Consider the following 26,177-nt stretch of genomic DNA (forward strand, 5'->3'; position numbering starts at 1 on the left):
GTGCGCTACGGCGCCTCGAACACTATTCATCCAGGCATGCAATCGCCACACTATACCTACCTACGCGAATCCCACTCAAGGGATCGCCAGCTCGTGCCCGGTTTCCTCGAAAACACCAGAATGCAAGCTATTCGATCTAATGGGAAACTCATTGTCCGATTACCCTACCTCTTGTGTAGGGTAGTGTCTACCCTACACAAGAGTCATCAATGATTCTTAACCAAACGGGTTATACGTTTCTAAAGCGGGTACTATCAAAGTTAACTGCAAATTACTATCACTTTAAACTAATTATTATCTCAACTGCCGGTATATCTCCAATTACACTCTAAATTACTAGCGTTTGCAGAAATAACCTTAACGGATGTCATTATAATAATCTATCCACTGAGCCAACCGTTAACTCACGAATTACTCTAATATTCACCAATATAATTGATATTCCACATTCGTCTAACAACTACGCGAACATTATTAATAGTGCTTTGCAGACAAAGTCACCGGATAGCATTAAAGGTTAGAATTACTTTAAGGTTACGATTTAACACAATCATTCTACATTATCACAATCACAGAATTAAATATCACGATTATTAGTCACGCTAAAAGCTACCTATCTCGAATTACCTAAGCTAATCTGAATTCTAATAAAAAGGCTAGAGTGAATTCTGAATCTGACAACCTACGCGTGTCTGTCAAAATCCAACTCTGCCGACTAATCCAAGATGGCTTCTTTTCACAGAGTAAAGCTTCCTTCATGCAACGTTTCTTTTCACGGAATCTATGACAGTAAAACCTATTATAACATTGACACGCCTACACGGCCATTCTGACATGCGACCGTCCACGGGAGCTAGTAAGTAATCAAGCACAAACAATTTCCAATCGTCAGAACATCCGCTCGTCCATCCTGACGATCAGCACAAGCACAAAACTACATATTATAAAGCATGCATAACACAACCAAAGCATGTCACAACCAAATTACTTCGCAACCATAGCATGTCGCAACCATAACATGTCACCAACGCATGTCACAACAAAAGCGTGCAACCTGGACAAGACGAGCACATCTCTTCAAGCAACCGATAAGAATCTGGCACGGACGACACTGTCCATTCATCTAACACATCTGGAGCAAGCGCGTGCATCCCTTCAACCGACCTCTTCAGGTGCGGCCCGAACGATACACCTCAACCAGGGTCGAACATCATCTGGACTGAGCGAGTGCATCCCTCCAGCCAGGCTAGACTCCACAACATCTGGAAGAAGTGTGTCCCCTCAACCAACTCTTGCGAGTCTGGCCCGGACGACACTCTCTTACCAGGATAGACTCCACAACATCTGGAAGAAGTGTGTCCCCTCAACCAACTCTTGCGAGTCTGGCCCGGACGACACTCTCTTACCAGGATAGACTCCACATCTGGAAGAAGTGTGTCCCCTCAACCAACTCTTGCGAGTCTGGCCCGGACGACACTCTTACCAGGATAAACTCACACCATCTGGAAGAAGTGTGTCCCCTCAACCAACTCTTACGAGTCTGGCCCGGACGACACTCCCACCAGGATAAACTCCATAACATCTGGAAGGACACTTCCTTACCAGGATAGACTCATAACATCTGGAAGGACACTTCCTTACCAGGACAGACTCATGAACTTACTATAACATAACATCTGCAAGCAGTGTGTTCCTTCAACCAAGTCCCACAACACACAAGCACACACATGGACCGAGAGTCCCTGATGTTTCACAATTTAAAGGTCATCCATTTAGTCATGATCTCAATGTCACATCTGTCCATTACGTCAACTAACAACATACTGAAGCGGACCGGACACATCCCGTCAGCGTCTCATCCATCAGTGTGGAATGTCGTAAGTTCACACGCTGCCACAAACGAAGTGATCTACAAGATCAATTCAGATTATTTCATTGATAATATGAAGTGAAACTGAAACATTTTCTGGGTAATAAATTAAGTAATTGCCACCAATACTTTCCAAAGTCCCATGGCTTAGGAGTGCAGCACTCTTGCAGCGTCAGGATTAAATAGTTGGATCCAAACATTTTTATGGTAACGTCTCGCGAACTTCCTCTACTAATTAAAAAAAAACTATGCAAATCGGTCAGAAACCTCGGAGAAATCGGTTTACAAAAACGCGCCGAATTGAGTACCTTCTCCTTTTGGAAAGCCGGTTAAAATTGCAAAACAAAAATGGCGGTGCAAGCTATCAGCTGTAAACTCGCTGTGAAGTCAAGTCGAACCCAAAATACTGTCGACAGTTATAGGTCCAGGTAGAGAAATCGTCTGTCACTGTCACACACAGCATTCAGTTCGTTCGCTGACTCTCTCTTTTCACTTTTCAATAAAAGGGGCAGCCACACGTGCACGCTTTCATCCCGAAGGCTGGCATTGTTAAATCCAGGTAGCTCCATATTTATTAATAACGTTGTTAATACTACGTTGGTCCTGGAAGTAACTAGTCCAAGTGTAGCTTAGGATAATGCTTGAAGTAAGCATTTTTTTATTAATAAGGGTGTTAGAGTTTAGACTATTCACTTGCCACCCAGTTCACCATCAAAGTCATAATCATTGTCATAGTCAAACTGTAGTTTGATCCGGAACATCGACCCGCATAGGCCAGTCCCTCAATCAACTACACCACAGTCAACATTGTCATAGTCAAACCGTAGTCTGATTCAGAACATTGACTCGCATAGGCCAGTCCTGCGATCAACTACACCACACTTGCCAGTATTCCATACCAGATAGATACCAACATGCACTGCATCACGGGGTTTACACAAAGCATCATTTCACACACCATTTACTACTCTTCACGTTCAGAGGCAGTGAGAGTCCAATCCGAAATATTAAGGATCTTTTAACTCTCAGATAAAACCCCGAAATCTTTTTCTGCAAATTTTACAACAAAGCCTAATTGTGGGTATTAAAATTGGAAAACTTTTCTTCTTCTTTAAACAAATTAATATCATCTTTTCTCGTAACTTTATCCTTTTATAAACCAGGCTAATGTGGGCATTATTTGCAAAACTGTGGGCATAACTTTCAAAAATGTGGGCATGTGCTCATCCCACTTCTGATGTAGGCGAACAGGAGGATGGCTGATAATTATTATTCATCTTTAGCCGACATCAGAAGGTAGTAATTAATAGGTAGGTACTTTAATCCATGTTCTTTACAATTAGTTCTCAGCACTTTAAACAACCTATTGGATGAGTCGGGATTTACTTTCTTAAAATGAACCAGGCCGCATATGTGAACTAACGATATTCTTGTGTTATCAAATTACATGGACTATCCTCAATTATTATCATGGAAACTCTCACGTATAGCACAGGGAAACTATCAACGCAAGGTAACGAGGTAAACCTAACCTAACCCTACCTAGGTCGCCTCCAACCACCCCTCACAGCGACCCCTCACCTCACTCTAACCTAATCTCAACATCATCATCATCATCATCATAGCATCATCGCATCATGTGATTAGGGCACAATTGCTATTGCAACCTCTGAATCAAATCACTAGCCATTTCTTTATCTGATCATCTAAAGACAATCTACCACTGGTTCGGAATGCTACAGCCTACCGCGAGAAGAGCCAGCAAGAAACTCGCGTGGCGACTAGCTCAATCATCAATCTCAACTTCATGAACACTCTTAAAATAATCATTGCATTGACACTCACTATCTAAACCAGATCATATTATTGACTCCTCTTTACTAACTCGCAATATCACAATAGCTCTACCTTATCCACTCTATGCGCGTCTACATACCGAATGCCATAGCATCGTGCGCTACGGCGCCTCGAACACTATTCATCCAGGCATGCAATCGCCACACTATACCTACCTACGCGAATCCCACTCAAGGGATCGCCAGCTCGTGCCCGGTTTCCTCGAAAACACCAGAATGCAAGCTATTCGATCTAATGGGAAACTCATTGTCCGATTACCCTACCTCTTGTGTAGGGTAGTGTCTACCCTACACAAGAGTCATCAATGATTCTTAACCAAACGGGTTATACGTTTCTAAAGCGGGTACTATCAAAGTTAACTGCAAATTACTATCACTTTAAACTAATTATTATCTCAACTGCCGGTATATCTCCAATTACACTCTAAATTACTAGCGTTTGCAGAAATAACCTTAACGGATGTCATTATAATAATCTATCCACTGAGCCAACCGTTAACTCACGAATTACTCTAATATTCACCAATATAATTGATATTCCACATTCGTCTAACAACTACGCGAACATTATTAATAGTGCTTTGCAGACAAAGTCACCGGATAGCATTAAAGGTTAGAATTACTTTAAGGTTACGATTTAACACAATCATTCTACATTATCACAATCACAGAATTAAATATCACGATTATTAGTCACGCTAAAAGCTACCTATCTCGAATTACCTAAGCTAATCTGAATTCTAATAAAAAGGCTAGAGTGAATTCTGAATCTGACAACCTACGCGTGTCTGTCAAAATCCAACTCTGCCGGCTAATCCAAGATGGCTTCTTTTCACAGAGTAAAGCTTCCTTCATGCAACGTTTCTTTTCACGGAATCTATGACAGTAAAACCTATTATAACATTGACACGCCTACAAGTTTAATAGATATTTTTTTAACAATGTTCATACAGATTATAAGATACTGAGAGATAGAAAATGGTCAAATGCGAGTCAGACTCGCTCATGAAGGGTTTAGTACCATCCATACCATACCAACACTTTCGTTGTCGGGTCGTGACACTAGGGCTCTGCCTGAAAATCAGCGCTGCAGTAGTCAAATACTGCAGCATCACGCTGAGGCAGGAGCCCTTTCAGCTCAAACAAGACATTATTTTTGTTCTTAGCACTGTCAAGCTCGTAGTTTTAAGTTTACCTAGTTTTAATTTTTTTAATTTTTAACATTTGGTTTATATGTTTTGCTTTTATTGTCTTTTCTTGTTTTGTGAGCTGAATATACGTTTATTTATTTATCATACAAGACATTATAATATCATTTAATTCGAATTGGCTCTAACAACTAACACTGCATACGTGTTGAAAACTCGTACGCGGCTTGAAGTGGCGGATGGAAAGAAACATTTTACATTAATAAGTGTGAAAGTTTATTTTTATATAGAACACCAGCTCATGTCCGCGACTTCTATATTTCTTCGGAATAAAAAGTAGCCTATGCCACTCTCCATGTCTTTAACTTAATCCATGAAAAAATCAGGTCGATCAGTTGCTTCGTTGCGGCGTGATTGAAGGACAAACCAACAAACAAACACACTTTCACCTTTATAATAGTAACTATGGGTAGGTAGTGAATATGTCAAGAGTTTACCGGTTCGGGAAGCAATTTCTACAGAGAAGAGTCGGCAACTGCCAAAAATGTGTTACGTAAATTAGCGCCAGTAATAATAAGGATTATTTTGTAAATTAGAGATTAGTCGAAAATGGTATTACCACTAAAACAATTAGACCGTCTTCGCCTCACGTTCCACCTCGTTTAATTCGAGTTGGCTCTAAAACTGCATACGTGTTGAAAACTCGTATGCGAAGCCTTTAAGTGGCTTGAAGTGGCGGCTGGAAAGAAACATTTTACATTAATAAGTGTTAAAGTTTATTTTTATGAAACATTCGACAAGTGTTGGGTGCTTTCCACGCTTTGGAATGCACGTTAATGCAGCGTTCCTAATGTTAATTAACATTTAATTAATGATGATCGTTAACCTAATGATACGGTTATAGATAGCCTAGTGGTCAAGACTCGGCTTCCTATTTGGAGGGTCTGGGGTTTGATAACGGGCACGCATGTGTAACTTGTCGGGGTTATGTGCATGTTAAGCAATTAAATATCACTTGCTTTAACAGTAAAAGAAAAGATCGTGAGTATCATCAGTAGGTACGCTTATTATAAATGCGAAAGTGTGTTTGTTTGTTGGTTTGTCCGTCAATCACGTCGCAACGGTGCAACGAATTGACGTGATTTTTTGCATGGGTATAGATAAAGACCTGGTGAGTGACATAGGCTACTTTTTATCCCGAAAAATCAAAGAGTTCCCACGGCATTTTTAAAAAAACTAATTCCACTAATTCCACTAAAGTCGTGGGCATCAGCTAGTTGTTTCTAAACCTATGTCACGTTGCTCTTTGATTCATATGCGCTGTCACAACTAAGCCACGTGTCCCACAACTAGGCCACTCATCCCTCTTCGTAGAGAAAGGGCATTTCTCAGGTATAGCATAGGAAAAATCACGTGAAAAGGCTTTTCATAATTTAATGTAAGACTTGCTACCTTACTTAAATAATAATTGACTAGCTTATGCTCGCGACTTTGTCCGCGTGGACTACACAAACTTCAAACCCCTATTTCACCCCCTTAGGGGTTGAATTTTCGAAAATCCTTTCTTAGCGGATAGCTACGTCATAATATCTGCATGCCAAATTTCAGTCCGATCCGTCCAGTAGTTTGAGCTGTGCGTTGACAGATCAGTCAGTCACCTTTTCCTTTTATATATCTTAGCCTGTGAAAAATCACGCAGTAAGATCTCACAAAGATTGAAAATCGGGCCTCGCTTAAAATTCGTGCGCGCAGCGCGCACTGTCATCGACTTGAACTAAGAGCGTGTGAGCGAGAACGCTCGTATCGCTGCGTGTTGCCGCTTGCTACGCATCACGGAAAGCGAATTTTCTTGCATGTGAATTAATATTAACCTTATTGACCTTGATCATTAGCAAACGATTGAAAGTGTGAAAATTTGTGAGCTTTCCGGGAAAATAGCCGATGAAATCACTGTGAAGAAAAAAAATTTCTCGAAATGAAAATCATTTCAAAGTAACAATAATGCTGTTTCGTACTACATCTCTAGTCCTATTGTCATGTTTTGCGTTTGTTGCTTAGACTAGGTAGATTTTTTTCACAAAGTCATTTCATCTTACCAAAGTGTTACAAAAAGACCTCGGGTACTTTACTTTCAGTTTCGCAAGTAGGTCACGGTTCTGGCAAAAATATAGGCTATACTAGCTAAATGCGAGTACCTACGAAAATTGCCAAAAGCACTTCATTATTTTCTAAATAATTAAAAACGCGCGAATGAACAACCATCTCAATCATAGTAAAGAGAATGTTTTTATACACATTTTCTGGTGCATTGTATAGTCGTCTTTGATAGTTTTTAAAAATTGACAGATAAATAATTGTTGTCGCAAAATTTTGACAGAAGGGCTGGCTTTTTTTGCACAATGGATCAGCCTGGCTGTCTAGCGCGGAATTGCAGCCAGTATTGGCACCATTCCACGCTGGCATGATTTGTATAGTAATTAGATAAGGCTAGCTTTAAGTTTTATTGTGATATTTTCATTTAAAAAAAATCTAAAACTTTACAAAATCAATATTAAGTTCTTATAAGTTTCAAGAAAACATATCTTGCTCTATAGGGGATATAATCTTTCACAGTTATTTTGATTCGGAATTAGACATTAAAAAAAATTAACTTTAAATAGTTGAAATTCATATTTTCATACGTATATTTTAATCGACATAATATTTCTGAATGATGTTATATTACTGTGATCATAGATTTAATTTTGTATTCAGATATTAAATATTTTTGACAAGCAAATAAAAAGATGTTTAATTGTTTTTATTCACTGTTTATTAGTGAAATAAAAGAGGGGCGTTCAAAAAGACATCATCAAAATAGTCTCCCCATTCATAATCATAAATATTAACTCCGAAATCATCACAATAGCACCCTTCTATCAGTGAGATGTAGTTAATGTAATAAAAAATGTAATAAAGTTATAGTGCCACAAATTACTATAATGGCTACATTTAATCAGAAGTATCCCGCGAAAATATGCCATTACACTCAAATTTCATTTGACGCAATAATCACCTTTATTTTCTAAGGATATAAGTTATGATTTCCCCCAAACCTTTAACGATAAGTGCAACAACGTTGGCGATGGAGTAAAATGACAAAAATTGGCTAAAACCAAGCACACTATTTTGGACATTATTAGAATGGATATAAAGGCGAATTAGGCGTGCTGTTTTTGAGGAGATTTAAGGAGTATCCTAACAATTGACCCCCATCGTATCAATTGAGCGCAGTTAAGATGTGCGTAGCGATCTCCTTTGATGGTCCATTACTTTAGTTAATACGCATTAGTTAAACCAATATTCAGTTTGGTACGAATCATGCTTGTTATAAAGATGTCAAAAGGGTTTTAGTACCTATGTTACTTCTTACATATATTTCTTATCAATTAATATTATTTTGGCACTGATTTGTTAAAAGTTAGGATATTTTTAATTGGTGAAAATTCGCATCAAATAAACACATTCACAAAAATAGTCAAATTTGTCTTCAACTGCTTTTTTCTATCTAGCTTGTTCACAATATGTAACAATGCTTTTCTTATTGTCTTCATTTTTAGGGATCCGTACCCGCAAGATGCCAACGGGAGGCTTAGGGTCCTGACTTGCTGATTTTCATTGATGGAACCTTCACCGTAATTCAGGCAAGCGGAGCTAATGTTGTCCTATCCCACGACTGATCAGGACCCCGGATGGGTTCGAAACTAGTCGGGCTAACGTTGACTAAACACGTGAGTAAAGCCGGATGTGCGATATGTATAATAAATAATAAAATGTTCCAAAGGACCGCTATGTAAGTTAAAAAAATAAAAAGTACTTCTTGCACGGTGGTACGGAACCCTTCGTAAGTGAGTCCGGCTCGCACTTGACTAGTTTTTATTAACTTCACGACAGTGTGACAGTACATCATGATCATCAAGAATTCTCATAATGGGAGCGCTCACTCGTTATGGCCCTAATAATAGATAACCCAGGGTCCCCCGGACAATATTATCCGGGCTTGATATCTGTGCAGATTGTATGGCATTAAGGAATTAATGCTCCATTATTTTGTCTGCTGGATTAGAGGGGTTTTCTGTGATGTCTGAGTATTCAGTTTTGTTTAAGACAAAACGTAAAGGATAGAATGGTAGGTACTCGTATGTTTACAAAGTAGTGATAACCGACGTACTAAGGTTAGCATAATTCGTTTTTGGGAATTGGACTTGTAACAATGGGAATTGTAGTGTATTTATGGTGTAAATTTGTATATTATATAAAAGGAAAAGCTGACTGACTGACTGATCTATCAACGCTGCCTGCCAACGATCTATCAATGCCCGCGAATTCGTCGCCCGCGTGGACTACACACGAACCCCTAACTTACCCCCTCAGGGGTTAAATTTTCAAAAATCGTTTCTAAGCGGATATCTACGTTATAATGAATAAACCCCCATGACTCGGGTTAACCTAGTTTGGGTGGGGGTCGAGTATAATTTTAAGAAAAGATTGTAATTGGAACAAATAAAGATTTCAACAAAGAAAGAAAATTTCAGCCCGATTCGTCCAGTAGTTTGAGCTGTACGTTGATAGACCAGTCAGTCAGTAAGTCAGTCAGTCAGTCACCTTTTCCTTTTATATATTTAAGATTCTAAGCTTTTTTGATAACAACCTATGATCGTAATGATTTATGACCGAGTTCGCACGTTTATAATGGCCCAGCTATAGTCATATTATGTGTTTTGTAGCATTACACGAGACTAATATAAAACTAGAGAGAGGAATAAAGTTTCATTTCTGTGTACTCAGTAAAACAGTAGCTACGTACTTGTAGAAGTAAGCGAAACTCTAAGTGTATCTCCAAACTTCGCTACCTGAACAAACTTGCTTTAAAAGGGTATTTATTTCGCAAACGCTTTAAAGTATTTTGCGTTTGCAAGTGTTCTTCTTTCTGAATTCTCTCTGGAAACTGCTAACCTAGATTTGAGAAAGTTATTTTTTGAATGATTTGCTGCGTAACATTTTAGGTGGAAGTTTGTTATAAAATTTAGTTTTAGTATACGCAAACCTGACAGTAGTTGGTTCAGAATCAGTAACATAATCGATTACAATCATTTTTACTACAGGTTATATTATTATTAAAAAATATATATGTCGGAGAAGAGGAGGATGGCTGATAATTATTATTCATCTTTAGCCGACATCAGAAGGTAGTAATTAATAAGTAGGTACTTTAATCCATGTTCTTTACAAATAGTTCTCAGTAACGTATCGCACATGGAAACCATCAACGTAACACAACCAGATCACCCTAACCTAACCCTACCTATGGTCGCCTCCAACCACCCCTCACAGCGACCCCTCACCTCACTCTAAACAAAATTCGTGCGTGTCAAAGTCCAACTCTGACAACTAAAATAAAGATGGCTACCTTCCGTAGAGTAAAGCTCATACGTTTCTTTTCACGGAGTCTACAGACAGTAAGAACTCTTTCAATATCGACCCTCCAATATATACTTTAAAATCCTGCAAGTTTGAACACCGAGTTGAATGACCGCATGCATCAGCTGATTCGAGCCGCGCAAGCGGTAGCGCGCACCCGCAATCCGAACTAAGTATTGCACCGCGCGGCGATGGGTTTAAAAAATGATGTCGATGATATAAATATTCATGATTTTTACGTTGGCGTTAAAAAAATTGTGTGAAAATTTATGTCCCAGTTTTTTTTTCGAAATTTTTTAGCCCGTCTACTTCAAACTTGTACCTACTGTATAATAAGCACACGAGTAGGTGGTATGAGTTTGGATCGGTTTCCGTGTAAAAACTGGTTACCTGTCCTACTTATCATCATCATCATCATCATCATCATCATCATCAACCAATAGACGTCCCCGTCTGGTCATAGGTCTCTTACACGGACTTTCACAGTCCACGGTCTTGCGCCGCCTGAATCCAACGGCTACCTGCGACTCGTCTGATGTCGTCCGTCCACCTAGTGGGGGGTCTTCCAACACTGCGTCTTCCGGTGCGAGGTCGCCATTCCAGCACCTTGGGACCCCAACGTCTATCGGTTTTACGAACTATGTGCCCTGTAAATTGCCGCTTTAGCTTCGCAACCCGTTGAGCTATGTCGGTTACTCTAGTTCTCCTACGGATCTCCTCATTTCTGATTTGATCACGCCTACCTATATGGATTTATAATAAGTATATGGCCAACAAGCTACTAAGCTGTGATAGCCTAGTGGTTAGGACGTCCGCCTTCTAATCGGAGGTCGGGTGTTTGATCCCGGCACGCATCTCTAACTTTTCGGAGTTATGTGCGTTTTTAATTAATTAAATATCATTTGCTTAAACGGTGAAGGAAAACATCGTGAGGAAACCCGCATGCCTAAGAGTTCTCCATAATGTTCTCAAAGGTGTGTGAAGTCTACAATCCGCACAGGGTCAGCGTGGTAGACTATGACCAAAAGCCTTCTCACTCTGAGAGGAGACCCGTGCTCTGTAGTGAGCCGGCGATGGGTTGATCATGATCATTTTTTTTTTTTTTTTTTTATATAGCCAACATAGCATTCCTATAATAAACACGCAGTAGCTTATACTCAAGACCACGTCGGGCTCAACCACGTCTCAACTAACTAGTCCCAATATTGAAGCTTCTTGAGAGTTGAAATAACTTGGGTTATTAGGTAGTTCAAGTTTCTCGTCACAATGCCAAAGTACGAACGTGTCATACCAAGTCGTGTCACACTATCGACTTGCAGGAACTTGTAAACTTGCGTCACAGGAACCGCACCTGATTTCAATCTGAATTGAACTAATTCTAAATGTTTGTTAAAGTTTGCTAAAGGCATCAACTAAGGTAGGAGTCACAACTCCTAAATCCAAACGCACACTTGTGTGTGGAGTGTAATCAACTGCATAACCTTTGAAACTTTTTTAACCTTTAAAGAGCTTTCGCAAAAGAACTTGACATTTGTTCAATAAACTAGCTAATGCTCGTGACATAATCGTGGATTTTCTTTGGTTTCCTGGGATAAAATGGACCGGCCAAGTGCGAGTCAGACTCGCGCACTGAAGGTTCCGTACTACAATCGTATTTCATCGACATTTTGACTAAAAACAAATAAAAATCCCTTTTATATGATACCCCACTTGGTATAGTAATCTTACTTTGAAAGTTGAAAATAGCAATATTTGTTCATGAACACATTTTAATTTTTTTTTCTTGTGATGTAACCACAAATTTACGGTTTTTAGATTTTTTCCCTAATGTCTGCTACAAGACCTACCTTCCTACCAAATTTCATGACTCTAGCTCAACGGAAAGCACCTTGTAGGTTTCTTGACAGACAGACAACAAAGTGATCGTATAAGGGTTCCGTTTTTCCTTTTGAGGTACGGAACGCTAAAAAAAGAATTGCCATATAAGTAAATATATTTCAATTAAGAGCTTTATTTGATAAGTATTCCGAGAAGCAATTTATATTATTTGAGACAATTATCGGCAGTTCAAAGAAGTTTTAAATATAAAACGGGACACATGTGGAAACGGAGATTCGTCAACGATAGCCTTGTCCTTTTCTGTTTCGTCTAAATTATGTTACTGTGTCTCTTTCTACGTTCAATGAGTTTCCAGGAATGAGTTAAACATTTTATTGCTCGAGTGGTTTTTTACGGAACGGCTCATTCGATTTAGGCAACTTAGGAACGCTTTTAGATTGTGTCTTGTTATACCTAAGTCTATTTAGGGTTCCGTACCTATAAGGGTTCCGTTTTTTGATCAGTCAGACATTGTTGATCAGTCTGGCTGTCGGTCAGTCTGTCAAGAAACCTACAGGGTACTTCCCGTTGACTTAGAATCAAGGCAGGTAAGTAGGTCTTATAGCAGACATAAGGGGATAAATCTGAAAACCGTAAATTAAGGGTTACATTACACAAAAAAATTAAATTGTGGTCATGAGCTAATAATACAAAAAAATAAAATAAATAAATTAGTATTTTCAATTTTCGAAGTAAGATAACTACATCAAGTGGGGTAACATATGAACGGGCTTTACCTTAACATGTGCATTCTAGAACAGATTTTTATTTATTTTTATACATCATAGTTTTTGAATTATCGTGCAAAATGTCGAAAAAATACGATTGTAGTACGGAACCCTCGGTACGCGAGCCTGACTCGCACTTGGCCGGTTTTTTTTATTTAAGCTTCAATCTAATAAACTAATTTTCGACAGTTACTTTCTACTTTTTCGAGAGACCCTCTGCAAGATAATAATATATTGTGGGTGAAAATTTCAATGAAAGAATTACTGTTTCTAATAAAATTATGCTTAATCAAAAACAGTTCTAAATTAACTATAATAAGCATAAGTATACTGAATCTTATTATAAATGCGAAAGTGTGTTTGTTTGTTGGTTTGTTAGTTTATTGGTTTGTTATTACGTATAGTTTAAGACCTAGAGAGTGACATAGGCTACTTTTTATCCCGGAAAATCAAAGAGTTCCCACGGGATTTAAACAAAAATATGTCCACGCGGACGAAGTCACGGGCATCAGCTAGTGATCTATATTTATCAGTGCTGATTTAAGATGTCCTCAGCCGTCAGTTCCTTTCATTCTCGGCTGTTCCGCCGCCCGCCCATGCATTAAGATGATAAACTACATATGCTACACTAATAATAACTTGGCAGACGACAATATTTGCACGAAAACCACTCATTTTTATTACATTTGATATTTACTGGTAAAAGTTGAGCATAACTTATTGCACTTGCTTTTTAAAAGACATACTTAAACGCTAAATCTGGGTTCTCAAAACACATATTTTATTCGAGCCAGGTACTTTAAGAATATGTTTTATTGATTTATTATATTTCCTAACTGGTTCACCTCGGATTTGCCAGCTATTTTATTATTATCTTCTTTTCTAAACATATAAAAGGAAAAGGGGTACTTTCCGTTGACCTAGAAACATGAATTTTGGCAGGTAGGTAGGTCTTATAGCACACGTAAGGGGAAATTTGTGGTAACATCGCGAAAAAAAATGTGTTCATGAACAAATAATTAGTATTTTCAACTTTTAAAGTAAGATTACTATACCAAGTGGGGTATTATATGAAAGAGCTTTACCAGTAGATTCTAAAGCAGATTTTCATTTATTTTAATTATTAAACAGTTTTTGATTTATCGTACAAAATGTCGAAAAAATACGACTGTACTACGGAACCCTCGGAGTCTGACTCGCACTTGGCCGGTTTTTACTCACACTAACACTCAGTTTGTCCTACTTGGCGTAAAAGTCATGCTAATTTGACTGTCTTAATTGCATAAAATTAATTTTGAACTTAATAATTAAAATAAAATTAAGGCGGGCGATAGCCTCGTGGTTAACGTTCGCCCTGTCTTCGGGAGGTCAGGGATTCGATACCGGGCACGCGCCATTAAGTTTTCGGAGTTATGAGGTTATAGACACTGATGGACATGTAATATTGAAAATTGTGTTAATATAGGTACCTCTTGGTTTGGTTCCATATTCCATGAAAATTCCATTTGTAAAGGGCACCTCTATACAAAATTTGTAAATGGCACCTCTATACAAAATTGTAAAGGGCACCTCTATACAAAATTTGTAAAGGGCACCTCTATACAAAATTTGTAAAGGGCACCTCTATACACAATTTGTAAAGGGCACCTCTATACAAAATTAGTAAAGGTCACCTCTATACAAAATTTCAGCTATCTAGGCTAAGCTTTGGACTGGGTGATCATAAGTCAGTCAATGCGTCAGGACTTTTCTTTTTCGTTTTTCATTCGCACGTACGGAACCCTAAAAACAGTGCGTATCTTATAAAATCCTACTTAAATATACATGATAATGTAATTTGCAAGTCAAAAGGTTTTATTCTGTTAAGATTTCTATTAAAACGCTCCCCTGATATGCCATTTATAATTCAAAGTTTCAGCGAGATGTCTGCAGGGGAGCCTAGTAAGTCCAATTCTTATCCTGTTAGTTAAATTATAAATTGCAGCTCGACTTCACGATTTTGTCTTACCTTCTAACTGACCTTTGGAGACGAATTTGTTTTTCTACATCTACAATATCAATGTACAAGTTCATTTATTTTATAATAGCATATTAGTCATTCTGTATCGAAAGGAAGAAAAAAAGAAAAAACGTTTATTTTGTAACTAGCTTATGCTCGCGATTCGTTCGCGTGGACTACACAAATTTCAAACCCCTATTTTACCTCCTTAGGGGGTGAGTTTTCAAAAATCCTTCTTTGCCGGACGTCTACGTCACGATAGCTATCTGAATGCCAAATGTCAGCCCGATCCGTCCAGTAATTTGAGCTGTGCGTTGATTGATCAGTCAGTCAGTCAGTAAGTCAGTCAGTCACCTTTTCCTTTTATATATTTTGATAGATGACCCATGAGCCCTAATTTCTAAAAAACAGTCGTTGTTGACAAAAGTTAAAACGACTTTTGGCTGTCAGTTGCAAAGCAAAAGACTATCTCGAAATTTTCGTGTTATTCTATGAAACTATTTTAAAATACTAAGTAACAGATTCCATTTCGATATCAGGACAATTTATTTTGAGGTCAGACACTGCACTGCCACCAAATCGCATAAGTCTTTGAATCCAAATAAAGTAAATCTACTTATGTATTTATCTAAATCTATTTAATTTAGATGAACCATTTGTTAGAAAACGTGTTTACTAGATTTTGGTCGCGAGTCAGCCGATAAAGTAGGTAAAATAATAGCAATCCTCCATAATTTACACAAGAAATTCTTTTTTAATAAAAATTTGTGCAACCTACCTTTGTTTCAGGGTTCCGTTCCCGAAGGGACCCTATTACTACTATTACTAATCATCCGCTTTTTTTTAATTTTATAATAATAAATCTTGTACTTAGTTTATTTTTAAAATGACTGTGACACTCAGACAGACGGGCTGATAAACAGTCGACTTGACAAATTTATAACGAATCCTTCTTCGACTACGGAACCCTAAAAATGTTTACTCCGTTCAATCCATGAATAGTTAAGATCTTGGGATCCACCTCGCAATACATCCAATTCAATATTTTATCAGAATCAAACTCCAAATAAGCAATCGCGGCATCTTTTATTCATGCTATCTCCTGAAACGCTGATCAAGCTTCGTTTACTCGAGAATTTCAATATTATTTTTATATTTTATGTACAATAACTTTGGTAACATAATAAAAATATAATCATAATAAAAACAGGATTTAGTATGAATAGAAAAGCTCTTCCGAGTGTTTTCCCGTTTTCTAGAAATGTGTAGAAACGATTGAATTAATCAGTAGTAAACATTTTGTAAAAACAAAACTATACAGGATGTAATTAGGTAGTAAAAACTTTGCGGTTATAATAAAATTATATTACCTAAACCACAGAATATATAATAGTACTACGTACCTAAAGACAATCCAATACCAATGGCCTTACACTAATTGGTGTAAGTACAATATGACGACTTGGTGTAAGTACGTCGAGTGACGTTCGTTGAACTCTATCGTCAGTCATATTATGTTTGCACCGCATTGCGAACTTTTAAAAATACAGGATTTTTTATTATTTTCTCGATATTTTTATGGTATCAGTGATCATCGTTTTCCATTTTTGCTAGCATTCTAATTTCACCCTGCATAACACATTTTATTTATTTGTAAATCGGTAATAGGTTTCTATTTACTGAGCTTACAGCTCTTATAATTTTAATTTAAAATGGCTGTGACATACAAACAGGCGAACTGAACGACAAGGGTTAGGAATTACTGCAGAACTCTAAAAACCAACACATCAGTTATTTAGAGAGGGACTTTTGCAAGTTTATAAATAGACCCTCAACAACAGCATCAGGTATTATCCGTCAAACAAACGGAGTGTAAAACCGGGATCACTGTAGCCGGCGGTATCTACAGTGCCCTGTGGCCGGCCAATTTGTTCGGATTACGTATTTACGGGCGTATCGGCCAGACCGGACGGTAAAAAATATGTAAAGCCAAATTGGCTTTCAAGTCCGCAATTTATTATTGTGTGTGAAAGAAAATTGAGTGCACGGAAGCAAACTTTAGTATTTATGTGCGGGTCGTAAAGACCCTCGTCATACTCGTAGTTTAAAATACGGACGGTACCCTATCTAGCGTCGGTCTCGTACGTTACCTCCGTTACCTAATACCTACTACATATTAGTAATACTTTTTTGTAGTACTATGTAGTAGGCTACATATTAGTAATACTTTTTTGTAGTACTATGTAGTACGCTACATATCCCGACGAAATTTGGAACGGAGATAGATTATACACTGGATTAACACATAGGCTACTTTTTATCCCGGAAAATAAAAGAGTTCCCGCGGGATTTTGGAAAACGTAAATCCACGCGGACGAAGTCGCGGGCATCAGCTAGTTAGTAATACTTTTTTGTAGTACTATGTAGTAGGCTACATATTAGTAATACTTTTTTCACACCACTCGCTCTAGAATGCCTTATTACAGACATGTACAAATTGAAGACGACAATTATATTTTAGTTTCTCCTTAAGTATGATTATAGAGTATATATTAGTATATATTTTATTAGTATATTACACACCACCTGCGGTCTAATTTTCCTCATATTTTCCAATCCTTAATGTTGCCTGGTAGAGATCGCTAATTAGCGATAAGGCCGCCTTTTGTCTGTGTTTTTTATTCTTTAATGTAATCCTTCTTGTGGTTGTACAAATAAAGTGTGTTTATTATTATTGTTATTACCTGTTAGCTAAGGGTAAAGTACCTCATAACATTACTATGATTTAAACTAGCATATGCTCGCACCTATACGTCCGCGTGGCCTACACAAATTTCAAATCCCTATTTCACCCCCTTAGGGGTTGAATTTTATAGAGCATCCGTCTTGCTGATCGTCCTGCGAAGGTCACGCATTATTGACGAAGAAAAATGGCTTTACGTACGTTTTTGTATTGTTTGTGATCTTGCTGGAACGTAAAGTATACCTAATGGAATATCCATAAGTACTAATACTTATTATAAATTCGAAAGTGTGTCTGTCTGGTTGCTAGCTTTTCACGGCCCGTCTGTTTAACCGATTTTGATGACACAGTATACACTTATAGCTTGCATTCCAGGGACGGACATAGGCTACGTTTTGTTCCGGAAAACTAAAGAGTTCCCACGGGATCAAGGAGAAAACTAAATCTATGTGGATGAATTTGCAAGCATCACTTGAGTATTTTTACGTTTTGTTCCGGAAAACTAAAGAGTTCCCACGGGATCAAGGAGAAAACTAAATCTATGTGGATGAATTTGCAAGCATCACTTGAGTATTTTTACGTTTTGTTCCGGAAAACTAAAGAGTTCCCACGGGATCAAGGAGAAAACTAAATCTATGTGGATGAATTTGCAAGCATCACTTGAGTATTTTTACGTTTTGTTCCGGAAAACTAAAGAGTTCCCACGGGATCAAGGAGAAAACTAAATCTATGTGGATGAATTCAGAAGCATCTCTTGAATATTTTTTTTTCAATCTGACATATTTTGTACAGCATCATCTATTTGGTATATATAGAGATAACTTGCTTTGTGAAAATGGATATACAAGCTACTTTTAATGGACTTACTTTAGGATATAACATATCCTAGCGGTACGAATGGAAAAAGAGAAAACAAATCATTTCGTGAGTGTATTAAATCTAAGAGAGACGTTTCCGTTACGCATTATTAGTTTTAAAGAAGACGAAACCCTAAAACGAAATATTATATGATAAAAATAAAATGTATTCGAATACTTACCTCCTGGAAATACCAATATTATTTGTTTTGGTTTCTAAGATAAATAAACCAGGAAAAATAAATAATATACTAAAATAACAAAAATCAAGATAGCTTATCCAAAAATACTTTCAGGTGAAATCAACTCACGGAAAATTCAAAACAAACGGCTTATGAAAGAAAGATCAAGACGAAATGCCGAGACATCTTATATCGGGTAAAGCTATATCAACAGTTTAAGGTACATAGGGGTATACAAAAGTATTTACCCAAAAGCGTAAAGTTTAATGTGCCAATTTAATACAGGGTGTAACACTTTAAACAGGGTATTTTGTAGGAGAATTGTTTTTCCGAGTTTATTATCCAATTATCTCAAAATTCAAAAAAATCCGGCCAAGTGCGAGTCAGGCTCGCGCAATGAGGGTTCCGTACTACAGTCGTATTTTTTCGACATTTTGCACGATCATTCAAAAACTATGATGCATAAAAATAAATAAAAATCTGTTTTAGAATGTACAGGTGAAGACCTTTCATATGATACCCCACTTGATATAGTCACTCACTTCGAAAGTTGAAAATACTGATTATTAGTTCATGACCACAATTTAATTTTTTTGTGTGATCTAATCTAATCTAATCTAATCTATTTCTCCAAATGTCAGCTATAAGATCTACCTACCTGCCAAATTTCATGATTCTAGGTCAACGGGAAGTACCCTGTAGGTTTCTTGACAGACAGACGGACAGACGGACAGACGGACAGACAGACAGACAGACAACAAAGTGATCCTATAAGGGTTCCGTTTTTCCTTTTGAGGTACGGAACCCTAAAAATACTTACTGTGACAAATTCGACACCCCACCAAATCGACAAGTTTTATACTTGCGCAGTACAATAGCTACCACTATCGAGAGTTTTCACAGAGCAAAACTTGGGCGTCTCGTCAAACGGAACCTTACACACGAAGAATCAGGCTGTTATTAATCACAAAAAGAAAACACTAACCCGCTCGTTAGAAAGCCTGGAACAATGCAGAGACGTAAGCTTTCTTTGCGTGTTCTACCGACTCTATAATGGAGAGTGTTCCAAAGAGTTGTTTGATCTCATTCCACCCTCCTTTTTCTACAACCGCACCGCAGGCCACCGCAGTTAATTCCACCCTCACCACCTGAGTTTCTGAAGCACTTCGACTACCCGTTGTGCCAGATCCTTTTTTCCACGCACATGCAAACTGTGGCACTACTCCCTTCGGCGGTGTTTCCTTTAGATTCCAACATGGGGTTATTCAAGGGCGGACCAACAAATTCCTAAAAGGCCGGCAACGCATCGGCGGTTCCTCTGGTGCTGCAAATATTCATGGGCGGCGGTAATCACTTAACATCAGGTGACCCACCTGCTCGTTTGCTCGCTATCTCTATTAAAAAAAAACTACAAGATGAGGCAAATGGTAATTGGTATTGGATTGAGTTTAGGTAGTATAACAATAGCTTTTTGCTAGCGTTCTGGTTACATCCTGTATAGTAGACTAGCTGATGTCCGCGACTTCGTCCGCATGGAATTAGGTTTTTTATAAATCCCTTGGGAACTCTTTGATTTTGATTTTCCGGGATTAAAAAGAAGCCTATAACACTCTCCAGGTCTTTATCTATACCCATGCAAAAAATCACCTCAATCCGTTGCACCGTGATTGAAGGACAAACCAACAAACCAACAAACAAACACACTTTCGCATTTATAATAAGGGTACTGATACCTAATACGAGTACATAATATTATTTGCCTCATTGAAAACGGAATAAGACAGAAGTGGATTTTCAAAGAATGACACAAATAGTTTTTATTGAATCATTATTATTGTGAGAGCATTCTCTGTAATTGGATTACATTCCATTACCGATATAAGATTTACTCGTGGATGAATCTTGTATCTAAATAGGTAAGTACTTACTTACTATGTAATTATTTATTTCTTCTTAGACCAGGGCGCGTTTGGAACCCTATTTGCAGTAGCAGAGGAACCACCAATGCATTGCCGGCCCTTCAGGAATTTGTTGGTCCGCCCCTTGAATAATCCCATGTTGTAATCTAATGGCAACACCGCCGAAGGGAGTTGATTCCACAGTTCACATGTGCGTGGAAAAAAGGATCTGGCACAATGGGTGGTCTAAGTGCACCAGTCACCCAGGTGGTGAGGGTGAAATTGTTTGCAGTGGCTTGCGGTGCGGTTGTAGAAAAAGGAGGGTGGAATGAGATCAAACAACTGTTCAGATCTTTTAATTTTATCTGCTACGCCAGAAGACTTGCTCCGTCGCCCCTTCATTCAGCTTACATACAAGACGCTTTCTGATGATAAAAGGTGGTTTGATACATCCGGCCGCGAAAATTCAAATTTTAGTTAGTTTTTCGCAAATAGTAGACTAATCATACATCGAAAGCTTATGGTAATGAGTTTTACAGGCATAACACTTATGCACCTACATGTTTTTCCATAAAAACGTTGGTCAAAAATACTCATTTACTTCATATTTGTTCCTGAAAGATAATTTTCTGAATTTTCCCAGATTTGCACAAATATGAAGTAATTGAGTATTTTTGACCAAAGTTTTCAAAGAAAAACATGTAGATGGCAAAATGTTATGCCCGCAAAACTCATTACCATAAGCCTTCGATGTATGATTAGTCTACTATTTTCGAAAAACTAAGTAAAATTTGAATTTTCGCGGCTAGATCTATCAAACCACCTTAAACAATACAAAGCAGTTAGTCGGAAATCGCGTAAAAGTACCTAATCCACCACTCCTTGAGTTCGTTAAGGAATTGTTAAAATTTGCTCGATGTTAATTAAATTTGCGGAGTTTCCGCTATGTAGCCAAGTTTTAATGATAAATTATGATAATGTTGTGAATTTTCTCTTTCTTAGGCCTGTGGAATGAGGAAGTTATACCAATTATTCAGAAATCATTCTTTTTAGGGTTCCGTACTGTAAGGGTGATAAATTGGGCGGAATGGAAATATACCCGGATACGGAATAATCTACCACCTTACAAAGATTAGAGGAAAATAATAATTTACTTTACTTGATCTATCTACCTAGTAAAGAATAGAAGCTAGCCGTCGACTCCCTTGTAATGTATATGAGGTGTTATAAATGAAATTTGCTAGATGTTAGGCAAAATTGTTTTTAATGTAACTTTTACCGGGGTCGCTTAATACATAGTGATGGCTAATAATGCTTAGTTATTCTAGCTTAATGCCAAGACTTAATTTAGATACATTAGAATGCCTTAGGTAGATAGTACATAAAATCTATGTTTTAAATTTAAGATGCCATTGGCATGGAATAGACAATGACACAGTAAAATTCATAAAATTGTTTCAAAATAAAAGCTCAGTAGTAAAGACAGGGTTCTTACTGTACACATACACTAAGAAGGTTCACTAAACTGTTCCAGGATACAAACATTTGCTTACTTGTAGGTGCGAAGACTGCAATGTAGCTGGACGGCATCGGCCAAGATCCAAAACTCAATTTAACTTGATTCTTCACAACCGAAATGTTTCATTACAAAGATTTTCACCAAGTCTTATCCATAGAATTAAGTTGCCAACGTGAATGTGCAAAAGAAATAAATACGGAAAACGAAAGCGAAAAACGGAAATCCGAAAACTAAAAACGGAAACGCAAACGGAAACCCTGCAACAAAGAAAACAAGATTATAATTTGTGCTGTGTGAAAATTTCGACACGTGGAATTTTCCCGATCAAACACAACTCACCTATTGAACTCCTGGCCACCAATGGTTTTCAGGAGTCCCCCACAACCCATTATCCTCATTTATTTGGGAAGGTAAAATAACTGGAACTGAAAGGGAAAATCATGAAATTAGGATTTTCTCTAACCAAACCGCCATTTTGTCGAATCCACATTACTTGATTTTTCACTCACCATAATTGATGAAACATTGAAATACGTTAGGATGATTAAATTTATAACTATTGTATTTTCCCAGGCGAAGCCATGGGCGAAAAAGAGTGAGATTTTCCTGGAACGAAAAAAATTCGTCTTCACATGTTGACTCCAGAAAAATTCTAAATCTCACCAATCGGTGTTGCCTGACGCAACCCGAGTGTGGCCGCTCTCATTTAGTTTGATCATAAAGCCAATTCATTTTTGAATATTTGCGGAACCTAAGGATATATTATAAGAACCGTTTTGTTAATGACTTAACAATAAACAAATGATATTATGGTTTTATTTAATTATTTTGTTTTATTTTTACGACAATTGACAACGAAGCAAACGCCATCTATTGTGGCTCGAATGAACTCTGAACAATCGACCCACGCGTAGTTCTGCACCTTGATGCTAGGTGGCACCAACATACTTTGAACAAAATAGATTTTAATTAAAAGCGAGACGCCAATTAGTAGTTCAAAATTTACAACGTCACAATACTTCCCCTCCTACGAAAAGGTTCAACAGGTTGAACCACGCTGCCCTCAGCGTCATCCAACAACTACTAACAATTTGCCTGAAACAAACAAACAAAAAAACACAGAAGTTACGCGTGAACGCACATCTACTACTAACAAGGAAAATTGTCTAACAAAATAAATATACTGAAAACAGTGTAAGGTTTTATACATTATACTTAACTACACAACCCTAACTTCTAAAAAGAATATATACAAAAAAACTTCATGGTGTCTAAGACACTTGAGTGGAAACATCTTGGCATCATTCTTCAGCTGACTGATAGAATGCGTCTAGGCCTACGGTGGTTCACTCTTTTAAACTACCATCGTAATATTTGTTACTCAACAAATACGGAAAATCTGGTTGTGAACGGGTCCATCTGATATGGCAACCGTTCTCTATCCCATTCGGAAAAATAAAACCGAATCAAAATCGGAATATGAGAAAAAAAAAAACGAAATAACTCTCCTAGAAAATAGATCTCGGAACAGAATCGGAAAAATAACAGAAATGATCCATTATCTAGAAGGAAAACGAAAACAAAACACAAAACCCCCCCTTTTCGTTATCCCCAAAGTACGATATTTGCATTTTTACTTTCTCTACCGGTTGGTCTACCACAAGCATTCCAATCATCACATATTCATCCCTACATACATCCACTACATTCATCCTCAACTGAACCATGGTAATGTAACTGTTAATTCAGAACATCACTACACTCATACAAATTCCTAATTGAATATTGATAACTTAAATATTCAAACAGTTTAGACCAAACTAAGTAATGGCAAATATCTACTTCTTAATATCCTTAATATGCCAAGTGCCTATTGGGTGGTTGTCAGCTACTCTAACTAGTTCGTAAACCAAAGGTGACAAAACCTTGACAACCCTGCACTTTTCATACTTAGGTGCCAGCTTAGCTGCGAAAAAATTTGTAGCGTCGCTTTGTGGATAGGTCTTTTTCCACACTATATCCCCAACAGAATAGCTTGCAGACCTACGCCTTAAGTTGTAATGCGTTGCATACTCTGCATGAGCCTGAAACAAATTTCTCCTAACCTGACCAAATATGTCCTCCAAATTTCCAAACTTTCCTGCGTATTCCTCCCTTGGAATTCCGGCCTCGTACTCCTTATCCGTGTCCTTATAGAAGGAACCATTTAAAACCGGTTCTCTAGCGTGGACAAGGAAGAACGGGGAGAATCCAGTGGATTCATTAACCGCACTGTTTATGGCGAACTGGACCTTGTACAGGTTTTCGTCCCAGGACCTGTGGTTATCTTTCACAAAAGCGGCTACAGCAGTCATAACAACCTTATTGTACCTCTCAACAAGGTTAACTTGCGGAGTGTACAGTGGTGTGTAGTGTAATTTCGGAATATTATAACGCTTAATGAGATTACGGAATTCAGATCCTGTAAATTGGGACCCATTGTCCACAATCACAGTCTCTGGAACACTATGGTTCAAAAATACAAAATTCTCTAGCGCTTTAACAACAGCGGCACCTGTGGCACGCCGTAACGGAAACAACATTGTATATTTCGAAAAACAACACGTCACCACAAAAAGAAATGTAAATCCTGATTTAGACCTAGGCAAAGGTCCGACTAAATCAGCCGAAATGACCTGAAAAGGTCTCTCGCAGACTTTAGGCTTCCCAAGCAGACCTGGAGTGGCTGATGTCGTGTGTTTATACGCAGAGCAAGTATCACAATTCTTAACGTACTCAACCACGTCCTTATACATACCACGCCAAAAATATCTGAGGGATAATCTGCGATGAGTTTTGAACACACCAAAATGACCTGCAGTTGCATCTGCATGGTTTTGTTGCATAATTCTAAGGATGTCGTTCTTGTGGACTACCTCTTTCCAGTCGAACTCACTGAGAAGCTGGTATTTACATTTACTGTAACGATATAGTTTATCGTTCAAAATACAAAAATTCGGAAAATTTGCTGGATTGATTTTACAGCCATTAAATGTTTTGTCATACCAGTCATCTACCAAAACTTGTTGACTAGAGTTATCATTACGATCACTAACTACATCTACGTGTATGAGTCTCGACAAGGTATCCGGAACTACATTATCACAACCCTTCCTATGTTCGATAACAAATTATACTGTGATAATCTACAACCCCATCTGGCGAGTCGTCCTGAGGGATTTTCTAAATTTAAGAACCACTTTAGGGATGCATGGTCTGTGATAATTGTGACTGGCTTGGAACCAAAATAAGCCTGAAATTTCTCCACTGCAAAAATCACAGCTAGAGCCTCGCGTTCCGTCGCGCTGTAATTCCTTTCGTTTTTATTTAGGCTCCTACTGACATACGCAATGGGATGATCGCAACCATCGGTTTCTTGCGTCAGCATACCGCCAACACCATATGCAGAAGCATCACAATGTATTTTGAATGGTTTTTCAAAATTCGGTACCGCAAGAACAGGTGCGGTTACCAACGCATTCTTCAATGTATTAAATGCTACCTCTGCCTGTTCGCTCCACTCAAATTTAGGTGCGTTCTTTCCTTTACTCGTTAGTCTATTGAGTGGTGCAGCGATGGTTGAAAAATTCCTAATAAAGCGCCTGTACCAAGAACAAGTGCCTAGGAAAATCTTTACCTCCTGTGCAGTTTTTGGGGTCGGAAAGTTCAAAACTGCGGCAACTTTTCCAGGATCTGTGCGTAAACCAAATTCGTCCACTATATACCCTAAATATTTCAAAGAGTTTCGAAAAAAATTACATTTATCAAAATTTATGGATAGTTGAGCCATTTTTAGTTTATCCAGAACTCTGTTTAATAAAATTAAATGGGTTTCAAAATCAGCAGAACAAATAACAATATCATCTATATAACAAAATACTATTCCATTTTCAATATCACTACAAAAATTTTGATTAAATAACTGGTCCATTAACCTCTGCTGTCGTGCTGGTGCACCGCATAGGCCAAACGGCATGACTTTAAATTTGAATAACCCTCT

The 26,177-nt window shown here is 37.9% G+C and overlaps 1 protein-coding gene across 2 annotated transcripts in view; it reads right to left on the bottom strand.

Annotated features, from left to right (window-relative positions):
- Grip (Glutamate receptor interacting protein) overlaps positions 1-26,177 on the bottom strand; it is a 377,891-nt gene that overhangs the window by 274,131 nt on the left and 77,583 nt on the right. The window contains exon 2 of one of the 2 annotated variants that reach the window (XM_069498721.1): positions 5,494-5,613. The exons of the other annotated variant lie outside the window; for it this stretch is intronic. The gene's annotated coding sequence lies outside the window, so the exon portion shown is untranslated. The remainder of the gene's footprint in view (positions 1-5,493; positions 5,614-26,177) is intronic. 2 annotated transcript variants of the gene reach the window in all.

The sequence above is a fragment of the Maniola hyperantus genome, chromosome 5 (assembly GCF_902806685.2).
Source record: "Maniola hyperantus chromosome 5, iAphHyp1.2, whole genome shotgun sequence".
NCBI classification, from domain to species: Eukaryota; Metazoa; Arthropoda; class Insecta; order Lepidoptera; family Nymphalidae; genus Maniola; species Maniola hyperantus.